At 40.7% G+C, this 14,253-nt stretch overlaps 1 long non-coding RNA gene across 3 annotated transcripts in view; it reads right to left on the bottom strand.

Moving 5' to 3' along the window:
• Positions 1–14,051, bottom strand: part of LOC115568514 (uncharacterized) — a 52,213-nt gene extending 38,162 nt beyond the window's left edge. For all 3 annotated transcript variants that reach the window (XR_003981414.1, XR_003981415.1, XR_003981413.1), the window contains exons 1-5: positions 13,957–14,051; positions 13,731–13,835; positions 13,335–13,418; positions 13,197–13,224; positions 12,898–13,079 (exon numbers count right to left, since the gene is read on the bottom strand). This is a non-coding gene — a long non-coding RNA (uncharacterized LOC115568514). The remainder of the gene's footprint in view (positions 1–12,897; positions 13,080–13,196; positions 13,225–13,334; positions 13,419–13,730; positions 13,836–13,956) is intronic.
• Between the last annotated feature and the right edge of the window lie 202 nt (positions 14,052–14,253).

Consider the following 14,253-nt stretch of genomic DNA (forward strand, 5'->3'; position numbering starts at 1 on the left):
ATTATTATTTGTCTAAAAAAATAATCAATTAAATCAGTGTTCAGGGAAATTAATCAACCCTTAGGCCCAGTGGTGTACAAGTCTGACAGCGGAAAAACAAAGTCTGCTCAGAAGAACAACAGCGAACGTATGACAAGGAGCCAAACGTTTCATTTATCTGTTTGTACAAGTTCTGGTAACATATTTAAATTGGACGTACTTTTCCAATTATTTGATAACAATCCCTTGTCAAAAAGTCTTTCGACAATTCTTCAGATTCCTTAAGGAATCACATCGGAATTTATCTTATTTTGGAACCAATCCTCCAAGATTTATAGCCCAAAGACGGATCTTTGGGCCAAATTCTCCCCTGCTCCAAATTCATTTTGGCACTCCGAGGGTTCAAGAGTAATTTTGAGATAACTTCCCATATTAATAAAAGACATGATGACATAAGACCTAAGAAGCAATTATTTACTCATTAAATGGGTTAGCAGGTTGGCCTAAAGCTTCAAAGGCTAATTAATAAGGTAGTTGGCTCAATCCCTTGTGGGAGGCTGTATTCCCTGTGTGAGCCAGTGACTGAGGGCTTCCAAGTGTTACTTCTTTAGAAAAACACTGATACAAAGTCATCCACAAAGGCCCTTGACCCCAAACTCATCAAGACACAGTGTCTTAAAATGCAAATAATGGATACGGTGCTCTGATTAAGTTTCCCCGACCACGAAATGTCAGAATTCTGTGCTGGGAAAAGACACGATGGATAAGAGTGAGTTGGATATGTGTGTATATGTATTTTTCCAGCTCTCAGGTCCTGAGGGACGTCGTCATCTTCAGTGTGAAAGTTCCAGAAATGATGTTTTATTTATTGAGAAAACACACACACACACACACACACACACACACACTAACACACACACACACTCACACTGAGTGGTGCAGCGCTAGGTCCATCAAAATCAAACGAGATGCTCAACAACCCGAAATGTTTGCAGCCATTTCGCCTTCATCAGGGTGGTGAATAAAAGATAAGCTCTGATAACTATTTTTATTGATCCCACAGACATTAAGGAGTCACAGCAGCACAAGGACAGAAGTCAGTACGGAAATCTTACATGTGGAACACAAAAATGAAAACAACACGCGTCTAAAAACCAAATGTTTTCAGTTCACATGTGACTTTCTCATAAAGGGTAAATAAAGATTAGCTTAGAAGATAAATAAATATGAGTAAATTAAATAAAATCAAGAACTGATTAAATATGACAACATAACTCAACACTTAATTACAGACAACAATACAGATACTTCTCCACTAATGATGTGCTTGACCTACAGTGCAACAGTCTCAAAGAGACACGTTTGTGAGATTGATTTAGATTATTTCTTATTTTTATCTCTCTTTAGCTCCGTTTGCTTACAACAACATAAAAAAACAAAAAAACACTGAGATGAGAAGTACATTATATGGTATGATTATGTAATCAAGGAGCTGTCTGTGTTAATAATAACAACGAGATACGATGTCGTACATTATGCAATAAATAATATTGGGGAGACTTTGGATCAGGAGGTTGAACGGGTCGACGACTCAGCGGCTGGTCGGTGGATCGACTGCACATCCAAGTGTCCCTGTGCAAAACACTGAACCCCAAATTGCTCCCGATGGCGGTTCCATCTGTGCGTGAGTGTGTGTGAATGGCTGGAGACAGAAATACTGTGGGCTGTTGGATAGGAAGCGCTGTATCGCTCCTGATGAGCATGTCAGCACCTTGCATGGCAGCTATCAGTGCATGAACGTGTGTGTGAAGGAGTGAAGGTGACGTGTGTGTGACAAGTGTGCACCGTATAATCTTATGATAATATATATGCCACATACGAATATATTATATAGATTATGTAGTAATGCAGTATAATTAAAACAGCAGGGGATATGTAAGGATGTAGTATTATGGTGTAAAGGTCATTATATAACTACAGTGCAGCTTGGATTATAACAGTATTATGGCCTAAAATGATAAAATGTATAAATCGTATGACAAATGATGAAATAACATATAGTATAATGAATTGTATAGAGTCTATTTTAAGTGTATTACAATATATAATAACATACAATAGATTCCATGTGAGAAGGTGCTTTAGTTGAGTGCATCAGGTTTTCTTTACGGTCAAGAAATCCTTTTAAAAAATACCAAAAACCAACAACTGATTGATTCTCTGAGTATCGTCTGTGTCGGCGGCTCCTCGGTGCCACAAACCTCCAAAAACTATTAGAAAAACATCAATAAGTCACACTGGGCTGAGTGGGAGTCACACTGGGTGACATGTTCCTTCAATACCGCGGACGTGGCCACATGACAGAGTTTATTTTTAGTCAATCCCACATACGCTGTCCTACTGCCTTAAATACTGGTGCACCAAATGTCCCCAACAAATGTTGGATTTACTGAGAAGCGTTTGCTAAGAGACTACAGTGCCCAGCTGTGTGAGGAAACTGTTAAGCCCTGTTATTAAAAAATAATAATACATGAAAGTGACCAGTTTTGAAGACTTCACAGGGTTGTGGGGGAAGATTGCCACAGACGGAGAGAAGCCAGAGATCTTAGACATGTTTCTCCTGTGCCTACATTGGTATTTGTTTATTGATGGAGGATGCAGATGGAGGATCTTCAAATAATTTATATCCCTAGAATCTATACACAAAATGGTCATGTCAGTCAATAAACCACAGTAATTGATTAAGGTATTGAAACTGTGTCGTACATTTAAACAAAAGCAAACACTGGATGTGTTTTTTCACCATATTTGACTGAAGAAGGACACAAAACAAGCCAATTAAAAACCTTTCTGATGATTGAACATTTCTTTAAACTCTACGTGATTTGATCCATGTACATTTAAGATAAAAAAAAAAAAAAGAAAAGTGTTTTGATAATTTCATCTTTAATTTCCCTGGTGGTGTTTTTACTCCTTTGATGTCATTTCCTAGATTATCCTAAAATGCTTCTTGTCCCTAAAATCTGTACGATCTGAGTGAAGAGCAACTGCAAGTCAATAAACCAAAATGATTGAAACTGTCGTGAAAATCCTCCTGTTTTTCTGCCCTCCTGCTGACACTTCATTGCGTGGACAGCTGTTATCTGTGCCAAGGACATGAGGTCGGATTTTTTTATCATTCAGATTCAGAATCAGATTTTTTTTTATTCACACATTGTGGTGCGACGGTAAAAAACCAGAACAGAGCACCATTCAATTTGTTTTTGCATCGAACACATAATGAAACGTTTCCTTTAAGAACGTTAGCAAGCATTCTTGAATTTAACCTAATTAAAGAATGTTAATTTATAATAAGCTGCTTCACTTAAAGTCTTGAGGACAAAAACAAAACGGGCATATGAGTCATAATTAATGCCTTTTGATTTTGATTTTTTTTTTCCTGCTGCAATCAGTATTCTGGATTGCAATTTTCACATAGGTTTGAACAAATTCTCTGCAGAAGAAATAAGTTCTCAATATAGCTCTGCCACAGCTAGAGCCACTGCAGTAGCTGTGCTTCAGAGCCAATTACGTGTCTGCCAGTAATACAATGAGAGAAATATTTTAATCCCTACCATCATGCACAGTGGCTTGGCAGAAAGAAAAAAAAAAAAAAAAAAAAAACTAGAATGGCACCACCATCAAAACTTCAAAGGCCAGCGTCCCATAGCAACACCAGAGAGCTAAAAAATAAAAAAAAAGATAATAAATACAAAACCAGGTAATCAGTCTCTTCATCAAACAATTTGAATCCCACCTCAACATGCTGAGGTTACCTCTCCCCAGATACTTGTGTGTCTTATCAGGCCCTCTCAGGCAGCAGGGAATAGAGAGAGAAAGAGAAAAGACAGACGTGCCCCTGCCAACGCCGGAAAAAGTGCCTCTTCTTGCTCTCTTATGCGTGAAGAGGAATTTAAATCTCCAGAGTAATACCTGTGGTTTTGTGATACATTTACCAAGACATTTTTTTCTCCAAAGACACCTGAAAACCCCCTTAAAAACATCTCTTGAAGATGTTAAGGGATCAGGTTCTTGGAGTAGGTGGATCCAGTGTACCGGAAGAATCTTGGAGTTTTTCCATGTGGCACTACCGCGTCAGTATAATAGTCCAACATCCAACTCATTTCCTTTTGTATTGTGCTTTTTTTTTCAGTTGCTTCACCGTCGCTCACACACATCCGTAGCCCGTCAGATGGACCTTAGCCACTTTATAAATCAGACCTAACAGTATCCGGTGGTTGCTGATGTGAGCAGCAATTTAATTTACAATCAGCCCTGTCATGCGAGCACAAGACTGCAGTCTTATCATTAGACACACCGTGTCATCAACAGAGCAGCAGAACAGCGCCGTGTGGTTAATGCTTCAGCCCCATCCTCTGGATCAGAGGCACAATTACATTGTGATTGACTTAGCTGGATCACTAAAGCCACTGATGAGCACTGTTCTGTCGCGTCCCTTTGTCTAAACACCGTTTTCCTCTCCCAGCAGAGTGACTTTAATAGACTCGCAGTATGTGGAGTGCATTTAAATCCTTTACCGGGAGGTTTGAATTGATCAGTTGTGACAACAAAAAGAGCGGTGAGGAGTGATTTCAATAAACGGAGGGAGCAGCAGAGAAATGTATGTAATAGAATTAAGGAGCCTTGTCCCTGATCTAACTTCGCAGGAGACTTTTAATGCTTTTTTGTGTTTTTTTTCAAAGTTAATCCCCGGGTCCATTTTTTCCCATTGATGTGCTCCAGGGCGTTCTTTGTTCAACTTTATTCAAATTGATTCCCGACACATGAATCTCCTTTAAGTAGAACGAAGAATAAATAAGAGTAATGCATAATTTCCTGTTGCCGTTTCTCACACGTTGAGAAAACAAGCTGCAACGTATTGTGTCATTTATCATAAAACTGCAGCGGACAAAAGAGTACATTATACCTTATTACATATACAGTACAGAGTGAGACGGGCATAAACAATGTCTAGGTTGAGATTATACAGTATCCAGTACTGCCTTAAGACAGATGTTGCAAATATTATGGATAATAAATCGTCAGATGATGATTTTTGTACACAAATACAAGTCAGAGAATGAAAAACATGTCTGGAATTTAGGCCATTAAGTTAGTTCTACTCAGATACTACAAATGATCAAGGACATGATGCTAACAACAACAACAGCAACAACAGCAACAACCCACTGAGCTGTATTGTAAGTATATTTTTCATTTCATGTCATCCAACAATTACCTTGAATCAGTCTTGAAAGGAGACGGAGTACACTGTGTCCTGCTGTACACATAATACATGGCTATCAATTCCTGAAGTATTGAGTTTTTGGAGAAGAAGGACAGAAAGTACAGCGGGTTACGAGTTTCTCCCAAGATTTCATCCACCCACAGACACAACTGGATCAGGACAACAAACCTCGGTGTGGTCGGCGCTGTGTGCTGTGCTCTGCAGAGAAACTTGCGTGTTGTTTCCCCTGGAGCTGCAGTGTACATGACATCTAACCGGGCGCTGTTTTCCTGCTTGTTAGAAGTCTGACTGTTAGTTCGAAGTGCATGCATGGATTTATCTTTAATCCGGCATGTCTGACAGTCTGTTCAGCAAGCTTGGACTAAATGAAAAAGCAGACACTGAATGGCCTCAAATCCTAGTTTGCAGGAGACTCAAACATTCAATCACAAATAATACAGCTGTATCTAAGCTCCTGAAGCCTCTGTAGATGGCTGACTGACTATGCAGATTTGCTAACATGATCTCAAGGGCTGACATGACTGGATGTTTTAAAAGAAATTGAATTGTTTATACAATGGATCGGCTCGAATAAGTCCTTGTTATTGGATGAGATTGACATTTTGCACGTATGTGCATTGCCCATAGAGCTGCGTATAGGATGCGGTATTGACAGGAGGGATTTCACATACAGTAAAATGCCATGTAGGCGTTTGTGTGACTTATTTCAAAGCTGCCCGAAAACATGAGCATAGTAATGAAAATCCAGCCCCCACTGCTCTGAGCCAGAGGGTGCTTTTATTCTTCGCCTCAACATTTCTGAGCAGAACATGTTTGCCATGTCAACTAACTTTGCGAACGACTGCTTCCTTCTCAGTTAGGTTTCGCTTAAATTTACGTTTTAAAATGTATGTTTTTTTACTAATTGTCATTTTAATGTGCAAGACTATTTAAAGGACCATGGTGTAGGATTTAGTGGCAGCCAACAGTGTAATTACAGATTGCAACCAACTGAACACCCCTAACTGACCATCCTCTTTCAAGCTTGTAGGTCTACAGTGGCTACAAAAACCTGGTCACCAGAATAAATATTAGCTAAGTATTTTACCAAACTGTGGTCACGTGAACATAATTATTCTTCTTTTTTTTTAATTTATGCACTGCTGAATGCAAGACGCTAAACTATTAATATTAGAAAACTACTCCATAAAAAAAAGACAGATAATATTTTTTGTCCGTGGTAAATGTACTATATCAACTTCTGTTTCATTATTTTTTTGAGTGCCCAAAACTTAAATTAAAACATCACAATCAATTCATAAAAGCGTGTTTGCAGTGTCATATTTTACCCCTGCAAAACATTTAAATTCACTAAATTGTTAAAAGCACATAAGTTACAGTTAGCCATGCTAACACTAGCTGTGAGTTATGAATAGCTCACCGTCTCCCTCAGGAGAGGAAGGTGTGTGAAATAAATTAGCAATTAGTTAGTTAGGTAATTGGGATTTCTTGGCTATGTTTTAAAGAGAAACAAATTAGGTAATTCTTCCAGTACTTTTTTTGAACTTCATGAAAAGAAAACTTTGTTGGTGGGAGCACTTAATCAACTAGTGCCGTTTGATTTGGGTTAAGTTTCCTCTGAAGACAGATCTGTTCTGCAGAGTTCTTCGTCCTGTGCCAGCCATCAGCGAGGCTTCTTGTGGCTGACAGCTGGTATCGCAGCTTAGGCCTACCTTTCTGGCGTTTTACCTCGTTTCATTGCCTTTGAACTTGTCTTTCAAGAGACCTGTCAAGGCTACCATCTGAACTTGCAACCATGTTACAAAGTCAGGTCTCTGGATAGACCATCGTACCATCTGTTTTGGAAAAGAAGGAAGAACGTAAAAAAGAAGCTAATTGACTTTGCTGCCATTCAAGATAATTAGAGAAACTCTTGAGATCATTTTTTCTTAATGCGAGTTTATTTTCTGTGTTCAGAGGGTAAATTAAAAAATGCCGAATTTCTAACCTTGTAAAAATGTCTGACAAAAAACACTTTTACTGATATGATATTCTCTTAAGAGTACACAATCATTAACTGAGCATCTCCAACATCAACAGACCCGTGAACAAGTTCAAGGTCACAATGAATAATGAATAACAAAATTCTGCATTTGTGTTTGAACAGAAATAAAGTTCAAGTCGTGCTCAGATTCTGATGCTGATGATATTGTGTGTTCAGTTTGTAAGAAACAAACAAAACCATTTGTTTGGAGAAACTACTGAATCGTTCTCATTTTCAAAGACGAAGATAACTTCTGCTGATGCACAACTAAACTCAGGTCTTTTCCACTTTATTTGTCCTGGCTTTCAGAGGCATGGCGTCATAAACAACCCAGAGGAAATATAGTGTTGGAATACTTTGGAGTAATTCATACTGTGCATTGCTCTCACAGTATGATTAACGAACATTTACCTCTACAATTTCTCCATCCCCATTTCAATTTTAAGGGTCCAGTTTGTAGGATTTGGGGGGATTTAGGGGCAGAAATTGAATATGATATTTATCATCGTTTCTACAAAAGTCCACAATGGACAAACACTAGCCCTTTTTAGATAGTAAAGGCAGCACATTTGCTCCAAGGTAAGGGCGGCAATGTGCTGCCTTGTCTTTCTAAAACGGAGATGTAATATTCCTCCTTTTCCAAAAGCCGCCTCTGAGGTAGGCGTAAACATGTGACGTGACGTGAAGCACGAAGTTCGGCTGTGAACAATGACAACACATTTGACTTCAAAATAAGAGCTTTACATTGCACCCCATTGGAGTTTAGAACTGGGTTCTTAGCGGGGGCTTTTAATTTGAAAGTAGCGACCGTTCCTAGCTCGCCGCTACAACAACAAGCTAACACAACCAAACAGCTACAGAGACCGAGGAGACGCTAGCATCTCCTGGATCTCAGCTGCTGTCCAGTTGTTCATCTTAATGTCTGTGGATGAAGTGATGGACTGACTGCTGTGATCAGCTGTTTCCTGGTTTTAAAACTCCCCGGCTGTGGGTCGCACAACAGTGCAGGTCATCAACACCTCCGCCCACCTCACGCAGAGGCCGGACCAAAACAGACCCCCAATTTTCCGGCCTCTGTCTAAAACCGTGGACCGAGCCGCCAAAAGGACGGCAGATTGGCGGCTTGCTGGCCTGTCTAAAAACGGCTAATGACTCCTGACAACTTTTCACATCTCTGGTGTTTAGTGGCCCTCGTAGCGGAGGGTGAGATGAAGGTTGCAACCTGACTACCAGCTGCAACAAATCTGACAACTGGTCCTTTCACCACAATACAACATCCCACTGCATTATAGAGCCTGTCCACGTCCAAAATTGAAAATAAAAGCAGCTTATAAATAGTTATTTATACGTGTGTTGTTAGGTGGCGACCTCTAGTGGCCGTAGTAATTATTATAGCTGCAAAGTAGGAGGTGAGAAGAAGCATGAAGCGTGAAACAAGCATGTTCAGCGGACCATGTTTGTGTCTTGTGTGAAACCAGAAGTCACTGGTGAGTTCTTCTGATTTACTAACACAGTGAAGTTCTGTCACGCACAGTGATTACCTAAAGTAGTATTTAGTACATCATTTTAACGATGAAGGTCTATGACATGTGTGGCTTCTACGCTGCAGCATCGATGTTTCATCACTTGAAGCTTTGTCTGCATGACAGACTCCGACTTAAAAAATCAAATGTAAGACCTCTAGGGGCTAATGAGAGGGGATCAGTACTGACAACAGTCTCTGTTACCACAAACTGTTCGCAGCTCCACTTCTGTACCACGCTGCCAAAAATCTGTTCAATACAATTTGGATAAAAACTAGTCAAACAAATTGAATAGAATAACAAACCAACATCATCCAAAATGTGTCAGAGATAGACTGGAACAACAGGAGCACCGGTGTAGAGGTCAGCCGCTGGTTACAAGGCACCACTATGCTCCACAACTGCCAATCAGTTTGCTGCTCCTTCACAACAAAGAGGGGCAGTTCGCCTGCCGCTCCACAACATCCAGCCTGTTAGCTGTCTTGGCCCCACAATGGGGTAAAATGCCCCCCATTGACATCAGGACAGTGGAAACTGTTCACACCTCCCATCACACATTTAATAATCATCTGGTCAGACTGCACCGGGTCTTGCAGGCTCCTTGCAATATCAGCTTGTATCCTAACGGTTGAATGCACTTATATATAATAAATCATATATAAATAAAACATTATCAAATAAAACAAACAAACACCAACATTCACTAGGAAAGAAAAAAGTATTTCATTGGGTTGATACATCATGAATGGCATTGGCCACAAAAATCTAGTATCACTCATCCTACAATTTCAATCACCTTCTGTGGATTGCAACATGTCAGCAGCCGTCAATCACTCAGCAGATATCGTCCATCAGTGCTACACACAGGGGTGCAGCGGTGTAACCACACATGCATTTCTTAAAATGCCACTGCACTCACCTGTACTGACATTGTGTACGCCCTTTGAGACGCGCGTGAAGGACATGACGAAACAACTTGAAAGGACATCCGTGATTGATGAAGTTATTATTGAAAAGCTCTTCTTTTAGCTGCTGTTCTTTAATTTCGATCAATAACACAGGTGAAAGTAATAATACTCTCTCTCCCCGTCATCCATTTTCTCCCCGTCAGATACCCCTGTCAAAATCACGCTAGGACTTCCCATTGTTTAAGGAAAAACCAATGAATAAAATATAAGTGAAAATTGTATTTTTCATATGAATAATGTAAAAGAGGGCATGCTGTTGGCGTCCACGTCTCAAGGTTAGACTATATTGTTAGTGTTCCCGTGTGGCCCGTGCTTTGTTCTTGTTTGGTATGAAATGAGAGGATCTATTTCTATCAAGTTTTCTGTTCTGAGGGACACTTTGCCGTCTCTGCTGGGATGAGTTATTCCAGGAACTTGAAAGACAAATTCCAGACCCAGCATGAGGTATGTAGTGTCAAGGCAGTGCCATATGGTATGACTTGAAAAGCATGCCAAACCTTTTCACCACAGCCTGTTTCCTTCAGAGTGTCGCAAGATTATGTTTTGTGGCATAACTTCCTTTATTTGATAGTAACAGGCGCGGCGGCAGAGAGGAAATGGGGGGGAGAGACGTGGTATGACACGCAACAAAAAGGTGGCTGGAATTGAAACGACGACAACTGCAAACCACACAGCGCACCGCCGCCATTCAGCTACCGAGGCCACCGCTCCGTCTTACGAGGAGGAAATGGAAAGAGATGAGGAAGGACTGATGGAACATTGGTGTAGATTTATATGCTGAAATGATTGAAGATGACACTTAACTGATGACTTCATGCCAAAACTGTTCTCCAAGGGAATTTTAGCTTGATTGGTGACTTCTAATCAAAATCAGAACCATTAATTCTAACGGTTTACATTCATCATGTGTTCAGCCTCTGATAGGCCGATAATCTCTCCATTGAGCAGCAGGTATGAGTGAGCTGTGTTCGACAGTCCTGCAATTTATTTTGATGAACAGAATCCAGCAGGGAAAACAAAAGGGAGGAGCGGAGATGTATGTCGGACTGAAACCGAACTGCCACTGTGTGATGCATGAACGAAAGCAAAAACTTATGTGAGCCCGAAAATTTTCTGGGCTTCTGTATCGATTTTCCTGCTGCTTATTTATAGTATATGGACAAATACAGTGATCAATCATGATACATTTGGGCTACAGTATATTCCATTACAAATGGGTCATCCTCTGTTTCCTGCATTCATTTCGAGGAAACAGAACCCTGAGCTATAAGCCGCCTTCAGAACTGACATTTGTATGTTTTGATGATTTATATCTGTCTGAAGAATTATGTTCTGGTTCTGTGTGCTCTTGCGAGTATATGTTTTTTTTCCCCCCCAATTGCATTGACCTCATTTTAATCTGTCAAGGAGGTAATGTTTGTGCCAGTGTCTGTTTGTTGGATTGTCAACAGGATTATACAAAAACTACAAAACAGATCTGCATGAAACTTGGATGGTGGACGGTTCTCGACCCACAAGAGACCACGTTTGGTTTTGGTGCAGATCTGGATAAAAGGGACGGATCCAGGAGGAGAGTTTTGGGACTTTCACGACATCTTCGTTAGTTTCTCAGGGAATGATTTAGGTGATTTAAATATCTTTTATATGGAGGGTAGATTTTTTTTCACCTGCTCTACTTTAATAAATAGGGATATAACCTCTTACCAACGTGCAGCTGAGATATTCAGGACTCGTTAGTGATTAGGATTAATCGAATTAAAGGAAACTATTATGGAGGTATGCACTCTACTGTGCCTTTCTAGTTATTGTTATTATTATTTTTAACATCAGAATTATGACAGGCTGTTACACTGTTCATGTGACATGCATTCATATATAATATGCAATGTGTAATTAAACTAATCCTGATTTGTGAGTAAGTAGTAACAGACTATACACCAGAGGAAGACTGCGTCGTAGTTCTGGTGTCCGACTCGACCGCCTGGCTTGAGGAAGAGTTGCACGCTCAGCTGAGATCTTCAGATCTTCTGAAGGACCAAAACCTTTGTGAAGCTCGTCCTTTGGTGGATCCAGCCTCTGAATGGAGACACAGCTTGGACTTTCAGCTTTCATCAGCTTTTTGATGTACCTTTATCAATTCAGTCAGGAACGTCAAACAGAGGCCTTATTATTGTGGTCGTGCAGCAAAGGCTCTGCACTATACGGACACTTCACACAGTCCACGCAGAGAAGCTGTTCTCATCTCAGATGTAGCTTCCTTACACTCCCAGACGAACATGCTGGTGAGAGTTTCTTCATACATGAAATAAATGCTTCAGCTCGATGTACGCGTGCAGTGTGTGTTGCCATTTGAGGCGATCAAGGTGCTCTCATTTCCCTGAAAACTGGCCAAATTAATGATCAGTACCGCTCATAAAACCTACTTTGTGTAAACACATTTTCTCGTGCTAAGCTGAATATAAATTATGTGGTGGAGGAAAGTGAATGTGACTACTTAATGTATGTGTGACATTAAGCATGTCTTAAATGAAGCCAGTATTACACATTAATAATGCAAGAATCTTATTTATGTCTCTAAACATGCAGTTCTGTCCTCCTACCTGCTGCAGAGCGAGACGAGAACATAATGACAACAACACGACGAACAACGATCCTCTATAGACTAAATTAACACGTAGGTATAATAACCACACATAGTTCACGGCTGACATCAACAGCATAAATGTGTGATTTGTTTGCCAAACAGAAACCAATGCAAATGACACGGATGATACATTTTTTTCAATCAATACCTTTGCAAACAACTATGCACTGGTCCCTGTAGATGCAGTAGCTTGACAGAGAAGCACATTGAAGACTCTGTGGCATCAACTACAAGCAGCTCTGCAGTAAAGCCATAAAAGACCGTGCAAAGAAATTCATGCCTTTTACAAACTGAATCTGTGTCAAGAAAATGGAAGAAAAGGTGAAACTCAAAGAAACGACCAGAGAAGAGGGCAGCTTAGTCAGCTTGCTGACATTTGCCAAGCACAAACACTCTGACCCGAGCCAAAAACATCTGCTAAAAGCACAAGCAGCAAGCAACAATTGCTAAAAGCACAAGCAGCAAATACTTACCTTGGCTTCCCGGCATCTCTGCAGTGAATGGACCCCTTCAGAAAAGTCACCACGGTCCCAAGCTGCTTACAGCACAGACAGGCTTCAGCTTCTGCCCTGAAGTGGTCAAGTCCGAGTGCTCTGGTGTGAATAATGAGGGCAACCAGTGAATAGTGCCAGGTTACAAAGGCCACGCTGCACACCTGTACGGACGACCGGATGTTACGAGTTCAGTAAGTGCTGTCCAGTCGACCCAATTACTTTCGGTACAGAGAGCTTATCAGTTCTTTAATGGAAAAACATTAGAAATGCCAACTCACCGGAGGGGAAGTAAAACTTCTCCGCCACCTAAAATAGCAGAAAAAAAAGTCAATGTCACTAAATTCATGTAAAGAACACTTCCTCTGATAAGGGAACGGTAATTTTCATTAAAGGTAAAAGACCTTCTGACAGCAGACCTTTTGAATTGTCACAGCAGGTTCCTCTTAGTGTCACAGTGAGCCATTCCAATGAGCCAGCATGCACCGTGGCAGGAGGCGCACCTTAATGAAATGAAATCCATGATGATATTAATTAAACCTGCGCTATTCCTGCAATGGCATTTAACAATGGCTGCTGTAAAATACAACACCGTGGAGAATTGCATTTGCATTAAACTGCTTTTCAGCGTCGTATTTGTACTTTGCAGTGACAAAAAAAGTTCTAATCTAATCCGCTCTGATTACTTCCTCGCTCATCTGCTGCTCAGTGCTGCCGCTGGTGGCTGGAAACAGCAACGCCTCCAGTTAACACATCAGATATAAAGCTGCAGAGATTCTGACTCATTCTGTCATTTGTTACTTATAGATACATACACTTCCGTTCCTTTGGGCGACTCTTGTCTGCTAACAAGTGGAGCTGTGACTTTTCGGCAAAAAGGTGAGGACCCACCTGCAGAAACACTCGGGAGGCCGACAGGGCTGGGAACAGAAAACAAGCTTTATTTAGCAACACCAAAGCTAAAACAAAGTCTCAACCGAGAGGGGCAAATGCAACTCGATAAAGCAGAAACATAAAGCCAGGAACAACAACAAAACATACCACGGGGAGACACTGGAAGACTCAGGAACAGGCTCAGGAAACAACACAGGTGAGATACACAGGAGTGTGTACACAACCACTAACGAGGGGATGAGGTGCAGGTGGAGTGAGGAGGGAAAAGGGACAGGTGAGGGAAAAGAACGGAAAAACACTGGAAGGATGGAAAATCACAGAGAGAGAGAGGAACTGAACACACGACACATGAGGGCACAACTTATAAAGAAAACAGGAAATAAGAAAACAACAAAGACCAGGATGATGACAAGAGCCTGACCCGTCATGTTTTTGACTAATAAG

The sequence above is a fragment of the Sparus aurata genome, chromosome 18 (genome assembly GCF_900880675.1).
Source record: "Sparus aurata chromosome 18, fSpaAur1.1, whole genome shotgun sequence".
NCBI lineage: Eukaryota > Metazoa > Chordata > Actinopteri > Spariformes > Sparidae > Sparus > Sparus aurata.